This window comes from Rhea americana, unplaced genomic scaffold, assembly GCF_003343005.1.
Source record: "Rhea americana isolate MKP2758 unplaced genomic scaffold, rheAme1 scaffold_81, whole genome shotgun sequence".
NCBI classification, from domain to species: Eukaryota; Metazoa; Chordata; class Aves; order Rheiformes; family Rheidae; genus Rhea; species Rhea americana.
Genome location: NW_028186990.1, coordinates 1,657,367 through 1,668,080, shown reverse-complemented (window position 1 = coordinate 1,668,080; position 10,714 = coordinate 1,657,367). Strand labels below are relative to the sequence as shown.

The following is a 10,714-nucleotide window of genomic DNA, read 5'->3' as shown; positions in this document are numbered from 1 at the left end:
CATGTAAATCACATGGTGATGTTCTCACAATGTAAAATGTTTTATTTGCACTTACTTGGAATCTGGGTCATCTGGCCTGGTATCATTTAAATCACGCTTTGTTCTCATAATCAGAATTTCCACCCCTAACATAATGTTGTGTCTTTTTTTCAGTTGCTCACCACCATTGGACTCTCAGTAATTCCTGAGGCTGGGATCCTGCAATGACTTGACCATGTGAGTAACCTGTTGTAGTTACGGCTTGGGACCATTCACGTGGGTAAAGATCCCTCTGTATACAATTGCTGTAGACTGGAAAATTTTGGAGACGTTTGTAGCTCCTGCTTTTATTACCAGGAGCCAATACAGTTGCTCAGAAACTTCTTCTAAGACAGCTGGCAGAGTGCATGGATACTGGGCGGACCTCTCACCCTAGATGGCTGCCATGTGGTGCCAGTGCTGGCACCTAGATCCTGGGGTATGCTCTCCTATGAGTGGGACTAGATAACTATGGTGCTGCAGGATCTACCAGCTCTAAAGCCTGAGGGTTTAGAAAAAGGCTGTCTAAGCAATGCTGCTAATGTAGAAAACCCACAAGAATCACAGACACCCATCTCTCAATAAAGAAACCTATCTTTGCTGTGGGGTAGAAGGGCCTGAGGCCTGCTCTGTACATTCTCTGCTAGGGGGATAGAGAAACCTGCACTTGAATTTGCTCTGGAGGCCAAGAGCTCTAGAACTTTCCCTGGGGATCAACTGCAAAGGAAGAAACAGTAAAAATATTTGAGGAAAAGGAGATACATGCTTGGACAGTGGTGAGCAGGGCTCAAAAGAAAACAGCCTCAATTAAGGAGGAGTTCTCAGATAGTGCTTTTTGCTTCCAGACTGCTTGTTCTCTTCTGTGATGGCCTGAAACCATTTCAAGACATGATCTTCTGAGTAAAATTAAGAACTTAACTACTTGCACAAATTTAAGAGCAGTGGTTCTTCCCACCAATTTTGTGATGAGTGTTGGCTGCATTCTGAAACCTTCTGTGAACAATGCAAATTCCAGCAAATGGAGGGAGCAAGAAGACACTGCTGACTCAAGCAGAAGAGAATGGCATTTTATATTAGAAGAAAGTCAAAAGAAGAAAGTCAAATGTTCACATATTCGGCATGCACACACACACACACAGACACAGAATGAATTTGTAGTTCTTTTATTGGCAGGAGCTTGCAAACTAGACTAACTCCCAGCAATGTTGTGGTGCATGGCACCGAGGGAAGTTGCCTTAAAAGAGGATGCTCTTTCCTTAGTGTGCCATGAGATCAACTCAAGCAGTGGGAGGGAAACTAGCAGCCCTCCTGCTTACACTGGACCTTCTATCTGGCTGCACAAAAGCAAATAGACACATTGGGCTGTATTCAGTGCCTACACTTGTCAGCATGGCATCCTGTATATTTACTAGAGAAAAGCCTAAATCTTGGGAAGGGTTTGTATCCAGCTTTGTTTTCTTGAAGGGTGAAGGACTTGGTCAATTCAAATCTCCTTAATTGTGTTTCTGGACACCTGGGTTTCCTGGTAAAAGGCAGTCTGCTTGACATTTTGTAACAGCCCCTACTCCTAGAAGAGGTGACAGTCTGCAAAGGAAACAGGTGTGAGTGTCATTCACCTACAGCCACAAAAAGAAGGAAGTGACTGCCATCACTTCTCTGCAGCAGCCAGCTGAGGCCATACAGACAGCCACTCTGAGAAACTACAAGGCTCTCCAGGTGGCTACAAGCTGTCCTCACATTTAAAGCTGCAAAGGGGAGGGGAGGGGGCTAGGAAATCCTCTGAGAACTACAATACTGCCAGTGATCTAACATAGGGCCTTCCCCACTTGGTCAACTTCCCATTGCATTTCATTTAAGTTCTGCTCCCTTGTTCCTCATACATAATGCTATGTGCTCTGCTCTGATCTTAAGTGTTGAATGCTCCCTATAAATCCAGGGATTTCATTCTCACTGGGACCTTTGCATATTGTAGGTTCTTGATTTTAATGCTAGCAGATGCAAAGATGAAGTAATCATAGGACATCTAGAAGAAAACCATATGCAAACTTGCCAGCCTGTACTGAGATATTTCCTTTGTGGGTCTCTGGTTTTTCATCTCTGATTTTGTGATTGATGGATGATATCAAAGTGGGCTTGCACTATGCTAAGATTCCTAGATGAGCTTATGGAGAAACCTGTTGATAAAATCTGATTAGTTAGTGGTATCAGACAGGAATGTGTTTGTTTGCTGTTGTTCATTATTTTTCTTAAAACAGTGGATGAGATCCCTAAACTTGATTGAAACAAGCTGAGGTAGCTGTAAAATTATTGTTTTTGAGCAAAATCTTTCAATTTTGTACTCAAATACAGAGTTTGACTGCCTGGTGAGAAAACAGAAACCTATTTTTCTTAACAACCCCCTTCTTCCCACACCAAACTGAGAAATGATAAAAATGACTATAGAAATCACGAGAAAAGTTTTTCCTGATCTGAGATGATATTTTGTGGCTTTCTGCATGTGTTGGAAACAGAGATGTCTAAGTAATATATGCTAATAGGATAGGTGGTTTTTGCATGTGATACCCCATGTGAATGATATCTGAAGGAGAAAAATAAATGGGTTCTTTCAGATCAAAAGGAACTCAAGACTGATTTTTTGACAATGCACTTCGTATTCAAGAGTGTTGTCACCAAACCAGGGACACCACAGTATGTAACCACTGAAAGAATATTTCAGAATATGAATGGCAGCAGTTAAAAGCCATGCAAGAGTGCTTACATGAACCAGAGAACAGGAAAATGAGAAGCCTTGATGATGTCTACTGTTCCCATGCTCTTTCCACATTTTCAGGCCAGCCTTGTGGAGAACTAAGTTTTTCAGGGGAAGTAACTGTTTGAGAAAATGCAGAACAATGTTGAGGAGATAGGCAATGGAAGCTAGTCAGATGGTTCCATGCAAAAAGGAGCATCAACAGGGTGTACTGACCCACAGTCATGCGACTGAGCCTGTGCCAGTGTGGTGCTACACCTGGGCTTTGAATTGAGATTAGTGGTGAGCTCAATATGCTTACTGCACATGTGTATAGTACATAAAAACTTCATATAGTGCCCCCCCACTTGGCGTTCTTCACCATGGGCAGATGCTCAGTGGTGCCAGGACTCTCCCACTCCATTATTGCCTTGATTGGGAAATTGCTGGGGAACCTCCGCTCAGATGCAGAGGTAATAAATGTTCAATATCAACCACAGTGTGCCTTGTGTTTGTGTATCTGTGCCTGCTGGGAGGCCAGGCCTTGCCTCCACCTTACCCTTACCTTACCAATTTAACACAGCAGGGAGGAAAGAGGTTTTGCAGTGTACTTCATGAAATGATGTAGCATAATTCAAATAACAACTGATAAAAGGTTCTTAAATAACCTCATCTTCCTGAATCAGCATTTTTAATGTCAATAATTTTGTTGGTAATAATCAGTGAGGTCTGAGCTTTGCTGGAGGAGGATGGATGGATAGATGCATTTGAGGAGAAAATCTAAAGATCTTAGAAATATGTTGATAGGAAAATGATGAGGTAACGTTACAATTATTCACTTGAGAAATCTGCACTTCTCTCTGCAGTTCTCAGATCGTTTGGAAAACATGAGAAATGTTGTCTTGAGAGTAGATGCTTTGGCTGTTAAGCCAATTGGATTCTTAGGAGCTGTAGAACTGCACAAGATTCAGTGTAAATCCTGAAGCTGTTTCTCTTGAAGTTGTGGCTGACCTTTACCAGTCAAATGAGCTGCTTTATTTTGCACTCCCCTACACTCCTATCTCAAAAAACATTTGAGAGAAGTTCTCCCATTCCTGCCTGTCTGGGCAAATCTAAGCCAATCTTCCAGTCAAATCCTTTCCAATCCAGGCCACACAAGTTCTTTCCAACTGAGCAATCCTTCCCATTTTTACTCCTTGATTCAGATCCTTGTGATCATCCTTGCATAAAAAAGACACTTTGAGAAATCACTTCATATAGTTAAAAGGAATTATTTTCCTTTCTGAAAAGTGGGCTCCAGTGCTGACTCTGTCCCAGGACTGAAACAAGACTCTCAGCTACTGAAATGATGTGAAATGGTTGCCTGTGTAGCAAGGTACGCTAGCTCAACAGACCCACATTACAGGAATCTACAGAGGTGATTTGTGGCACGGCATCAGGCCTGCTTTGTGGCAGGTGATCTGCTTGATGCTGAAGTGGATGGAGAACCACATTTTGTTTCCAAGTGGAACAAAGCTGTGAGATAGTTCAGCTGTGAGAAAGGAAGAAGATGGAGTTTAAGAAATTTAATATGATTCCAACATTAATAGGATCTGGCCTTGGTAACTGCCAGAGACTTCTAAAGATAGAAATTTCAGGGTCTTTGGCTTCCTTTATTTCTCTGCTGTTTAAGTTACTGAACCTAGCTGGTGACAGCCACAAATGACCTGCAGTACTTCTGGTTCCTGGAACAGGTAGTGAGATAGTAACTGTGGCTGATACAGAAGAACTCACTCTGGATTGTGTTGTAAACTGCAGTGAAAGAGAATGAGGACGCTGCAGAGAAAACCCATCACTTATTTACCTTAAGCCACCTTATAACTTTCTGAACTTTGGGACTGCTTGAGGCTTCCTGCATTACACAGAGCAGCCTCCAAATTGCTTTCTGACAACAGACTGCAATTGTGCTTTGAAGTATTCCACTGCCAAGCTTTGCCAGAATCTAGGCTGGACTCCTAAATTGTCTAGTACTGGTAGTAAAGATGAACTGCTGGGGCAACTGGTGTCAAAAAGGAAGGCTGGTCTCAGCTGATGAAGTTAAAGAACAAGAAGTTGTAACCTCCTGAGGTCCTTTCCAATCTGACTTATGCTATGATCCTAAGTAGTTGGGAGCAGATGGTCCATAACAGGATGAAATCATGAAATCAGTACAGCTTCTGTACAGGTAAATCATACCAGTATATAGGATTTCTTCAACACATCAAGAGAAGTAGTAAAAGGAGAAATTATTCATTTGATTTTTCAAAAGTTACTTAGATGAAACTATTTAGGAAGTCAAGTGGCCTTGGTTTAAGGATGAAGTTTAGATATAGATCATGAACTGGTAAAAGAAGGAAAATCAAATTAGCAAAGTAGCTAGCCTATCTAATGCAGAAAAAGATTAATAAAGTAACAAAAATACATTGTAGTAGAGATATTATTTAAAATATATTTAAAATATTTAAAATATATACTATTAATTGGAATAGGGATAAGAATGTGGCCAAATTTGCAACTAATACAAATATATCCATCTATGTATCTATCTGGCTAGTAATACTAGACATTGAGATGCCAGGGCTTCAATAACTTTCCTAATTTGGGGGATCAGATTGCTCCTTAAAGAAGAATCTTTTGGACTTAAATATATATATGTATATATATGTGTGTGTATATATATGTGTGTGTGTGTATATATATGTGTGTGTGTGTGTATTAGGTGGACTTCTGTCAGAGTAGCTTTTTTGTTTTACTTGCTTGGGATTTTCTGTTTAGAAAAGGGTAACAACAATCATTCTCATGGCAGAAAGAATTTATCAATGCTAAAGACACTCCAAAATGGGTGCCTACATTCTGGATTTGTTTGGTTGCTTCTGGAAGATTGTGCCATGGTTGGGACTTCCTTGATGGAGGAAACTTTGTCCCCCATTCTCACATAGATCGTATTTGTCTTTCAGGTCCTGTTCTGGTTAAAGATTAGTTGTTGAGATGGTTCACAGATTAACATTTTGCCCTTAATGTACCAGAGTGTGGTTGCGGTTGTCCTGCAGAGCCATCTCCCTTGTTCTAAGACATCATGCCCATTGTGTGGGTGGCAGCTTGGACTCATGTGATGGAATAACCTAACATGTTCAGGAGACTGAGCAGTATGGTTGCAACTGAAATTCTTGCGAGGAGTACATGCCACTGCATTGTCAGAGGAAGCACATCCACTTTAAGGTACTCCCGGCTCCTGCATAAATTTAATCCTTCCTAGATAAAGCTGTAGCAAGCATTCTTGCAAGCAGCTCCCTGACAAGAGTGGTGTGGTCACTCNAAAAAAAAAAAAAAAAAAAAAAAAAAAAAGAAGGCTTGATGCAGCAGGCAGAGGTTCTTTGGTTTGATCAGTATGGGGGGAAAAGGCTAACATTGTCCTAACGTTGATGCATGACTGCTCTGTTCACTGGCTGTGAGGACAAATGATACGGCACAGCTTATGTCCATATGGCTTCATTCTCCCACCCTAACACTCCAAAGAGGTTAGTTTGTCCATGCTGTCCCGGGAGCTGTTCTTAGTCAGGCCAGGCCCTGAACCATCCCAGGAGAGTGTAATTGGCCTGGAGAGAAACTGCCAGGGAGCACGCTGAGAGTTAAACAGTATTGATGATGGCAGAATAGTATTGGAGCCTCTGCCTTCATCCTATTTGTTTGTGAGTTATAGCTGTATCTTCACTATCTGAGAGCAAGCTATGTTTGGAACAAGAAGAAGGTCAGAAAGTAAGTATTGAAAATATGACCATGCCACTGAGCTCAAGGAGAGAGAAGTGGTTCTTTAAATTGCAACCTGCTACATTTATTGTATTGCTTTTTGGACTGTGGAATAATGGCTAAAATGATTGATTCTTGGACTCTTGACTGCCAGAATATGTGGGTAAGGATTTAACTGACATCTTCACTAAGTTCCTGAGCTGATGCAGTAATTGCTCTGCTTATGCCTAGATTGACAGGCATATCAGTACTAGAGCTGGGTTTGTGTTTGCCATGTCAAGTGGTTCCAGCCAGTACTGTCACAGTGCCTGTATGAGCAGAGTGAGCCAGGCTCCAGGCATCAGTTTCCCAGTCTAGTGCATGCCTTGCTCTATACTAGGAACTGAATAAAACTGGCATGGAAGCAGTCCTGAGGTAACAGTAGAGGATGTCCATCCTCTTTGAAAACCAGTACTGGTGTACTAACCTATTTATTGTAGAAGGGTTCTTAAAAAAACCTATTAAAAAAAAGTCTAAGTCAGTGTAGCTTAGTTGTCCATTTGTTACCAACTGGAGGAGAATCTTAACTGAGTCATGACTAGTTTTAACTTTGAGAAGATTAGAAATGCTTGGAAATAATGAAGTATGAAAGCCTGCAGAAAATATTGGTTCACTGATAATATTAGCAAACTGTATTCTGACACAGACAGACAGGAAGTAAACTTGCAGAGAGTGTTTCTAGATGCTGGAATAAATATTTAGCATCTACAGAGAGCAGGCCTTACATCTAAAGATCCACTATGCAGACTATGTGCACTGTGTGCATTCATTTGGTGAATTCACATGCTGGTATTTGTTGTCAGTGCCTGAAGGAGTTTCATTTTTCATTTTATCTTAAGTGTAGATGAGACCAAAGGCCTCCAAATGTATATATAAGGTGATGATGTACAGGATTCCAATGCAAGCGAAGTACAGACCTACAGACAATATAAAATCAGAATCCAGCCCTTGTCGGGGATCCAGAAACATTTGAGCTGGCTGAAAATCTGGTTGGTGGTCACTGTTTATCTTCTACTCAGTCCAATCTGATGTGCTCAAGTGTTGAAAGTCTGTTGCTTTTGAATACACTGAGAGTTATCAAGAAGCCTAAATTTTACTTTATTCTTACTTTGAATATTCCTACCTACAATGAATATTGCTAACGGGAAATTGGGTAATGTCCTTCTGTTTGGATTAGATTTGTGGATTTCAAAATGGTAAATTACCAGCACATGGATAGTTTAACTGGAAATGATGTATTTGACCATACATTTGCTTGGTTCTGTTAAACGGAGAAGAAACACGCTCATCTGACTGTGGTAGCCATTGCAGGCTGGAGCCCAGCCTGGCTTACACAACCTGCTCAGGAAGCAGGATAAGGACATGGGCTGTGAGCCTATTCTCTGTGCTGCACCACAGTGTTTTTATGGAACCCAGCCTGGCTTGCTTAAAACTAGCCTGAGTATGTCTATAGGAGCTGCCATTACAACAGCTGTTGGGGTATATGTCTATACTTAGGACCAGTGCTCGAAGAAAAGTCTAGGAATTTTTAGCAGAACTCAGTGGAGCCTGAGTACAGCTCAGAAGAAATGCTGGATTGCGGCTGTGCTGTACAGAGTTAGTGAGCGTCAGAGCTGTTAGCTGGTCTCAGAGATCTCAGAATAAGGTTCTCGGCTTGAATGCCTTTCCTTGACTATCAGACACACCATCTCTCGTTCCCAGAGACCCCTCTACTCTGCTCAGTGATAAAAGCACTTTCTAACACCAAAGCTGCTGTGTTCCCACGCCTGGTGCTGTCATGAGGGAGGCCAGTCTTAAACAATAGCAGAGGAATGAAGAATAGCTTTGCTAATCAATATCCTGCGGAGACGCTGAGTCAGGTGGCACCTTGGGCCTCTTTAAAATTCCTGCATTGTTGCTGATTTTTCATTTGACTCATGTAAACTTTTATCTTTCAGGCAAGGAAACACACAAGACCACCTGTCTCTGCCTGCTCCACTGTTCCCTTCCCATCCACCCCCACTCAGTTCTGGTGTTGTTGGCCTCTGGTAGCTGCTAGCAGTGATGGATACAGACGTGATTTGCTAGTCTGGACTTTGAGCTGTGTGATATGTTACAGTTAGAACAAGGTGTTCTAACTTAAGTGGTCTAAGCAGGATTCCCCATCTCACACATCTCCTCAAGGCTTTGAAACATCAAATTTTTTACACCTATATTTGCATGTGTGCTGATATTTATGCAATTAGTCTTAAAATGGTCAGAAGGAAAGGCAAGAATGCAGACATGTCCTAGAAAATTTATCCATATATTCTGGAGCCCTAGCAGAGCGCTAGACAATTTGTGTGCGAATAGGCATTTGGAAAACTCACTAAAATAGTACTTCCTTAAGTAAACTGTGCAAGATGCTGTAGCTCAACTTCTTGAATCCACCTCAGTTGCACTGAAAACGTATTTCCCCGATGGAGAAGGGGCCAGTGTGGTTTTATGCCATCTCTGAATCTCACTGTGCCCATGGGCCGGTGTGGGTTTTACTCAGCTCCTGCTGTAAATCAGAGTCACCAAGGGCTCTACTCACCCAGCCTGGAGCAGAGATCCAATAGCTTTGCTCTTTTCCCTGGAAATAAGCCCTGTATCAAAAGCTGCAAAGGAGAAAGTCATAGATCCCCCGAAAGATTTTCCTTATAGTTGAAAGGTCTCTAGGAAATATTTGTGGCTCTTTTGCACTGCTTGAAAGGCTACAGCACAGAAAGAAAATGCGGTCCTCAGTACGCTGCCAGGGGCAGGAACTCTGGGACCTGGGAAGGGAACTGGTAAGAGCTACATTTGTGTGTGTAGATGTGAGATAAGGACTGACCTACCCTTCACCCCAAACTGAGCCAAAACTCCCTGAAGCTCACACAAGGTAAGACAACTCTTTGGGAAAATGTTGGGGGGAAACCTGCCAGACCGGCAGACTTACTAGTCTGGTCCAGGGCTGGGAGCAAATAAACTATGAAAGACCATAAACAAGATGCTTTTGTTCCAGTCAAAACCAGAAAACAGTGGAATTCCTGCAAAACAGTGCAATCTCAAGAGCTTTTTAAGTCCCAGACCAAAACTCTTGAAGAATGGTAACACCAATGAACTGAAAATTCAGGGAGTCTGTGGGAAAAAGAAGACCCAGACTAATCCTTCCGTTTCTTAATGGGGGCAGAATTAGCTGCCAAACTAACACCACAGTTGCGGCAGTCAGTGTTGCCTTTGCTCTTCCAGCCACCACCAACTTTGTCAGTCCACTTTCCAAGGAACTGCTGGCCACCAGCCTGCATGATGGCAGCCACCACCAGCAGCTTCAGCTCCAACAACTGTGGCCTGGGGGAGCGTTGCCAGCCCTGCTGGGATCTAGCCTGTGGGGAGAGCGCAAGTTTATCCTCAGGGCAGAGGGCACAGCATTTGTTTCCCCCACTGAAAGGGCACCAGGTATACCAGTTTACCTGCTCTCCTTCATGTGCCCCCCCCCCCATCATTCTCTGTCACCTTTGGGTTCAGGGAGCTCATTTTTTCTCACTGGTGGGGAACAGGGGCATGTTAAAATAATATAAAAAGAAAAATCTGAATCACCAAGAAGCAGCAGCTCTCTCTTCCCCATATTTTCTCTCTATGAAAGTAAATTTACGGTGCTGGAGGACAGGTAAGAGATATTTTGCCTGGTAGCTAACTATACAGAGTACCTCAGCCTTACACAGACAGGACCCTTGGAAATGAGTTGAAAATTTCTTCCAGACCTGGACTCCTGTGCCACACTGTGGTAAAGGTTTCATTAGCACTAGCTAGGAAAAGAGGGCATTTGACAAATGTACCTGCCCCACATGAATTTATTGGTGTTCTTCAGCTTCAGTTGTGGGGATTTGTTGTGGCTATGAGGTTCTTAGTAGTACTCTCCTGGGTTGATGCTCTCCAGAGCATCACTTGAGCCACTGGGCCACAACTGTGGTGGCTCTGGCAGCAGTGTGAAGTGGAAGCTTTCTTGGTGCATGCACTGATCCTTTTTATTTGCTGAACAAATTCCTGTGTTTCAGGTTGTTTTGAAATGCTGCAGCTAGTCTCTGGATACTTAAGCCCTCTCTGCTGTGGCTATGTAGAATTAATTAATGGTCACCATGGGAAGTGTGGAGCCACGATGTTTTGGCTCCAAAAGCATATATT

At 42.5% G+C, this 10,714-nt stretch overlaps 1 protein-coding gene across 6 annotated transcripts in view; it reads left to right on the top strand.

The window, feature by feature from the left end:
* Positions 1–10,714, top strand: part of GJA8 (gap junction protein alpha 8) — a 74,059-nt gene that overhangs the window by 29,669 nt on the left and 33,676 nt on the right. For 4 of the 6 annotated variants that reach the window (XM_085323020.1, XM_085323019.1, XM_085323018.1 and 1 more), the window contains 3 exons: positions 154–216; positions 864–918; positions 8,488–9,988. The gene's annotated coding sequence lies outside the window, so the exon portion shown is untranslated. The remainder of the gene's footprint in view (positions 1–153; positions 217–863; positions 919–8,487; positions 9,989–10,714) is intronic. The other 2 variants (XM_085323021.1, XM_085323023.1) reach the window with 1 other exon arrangement.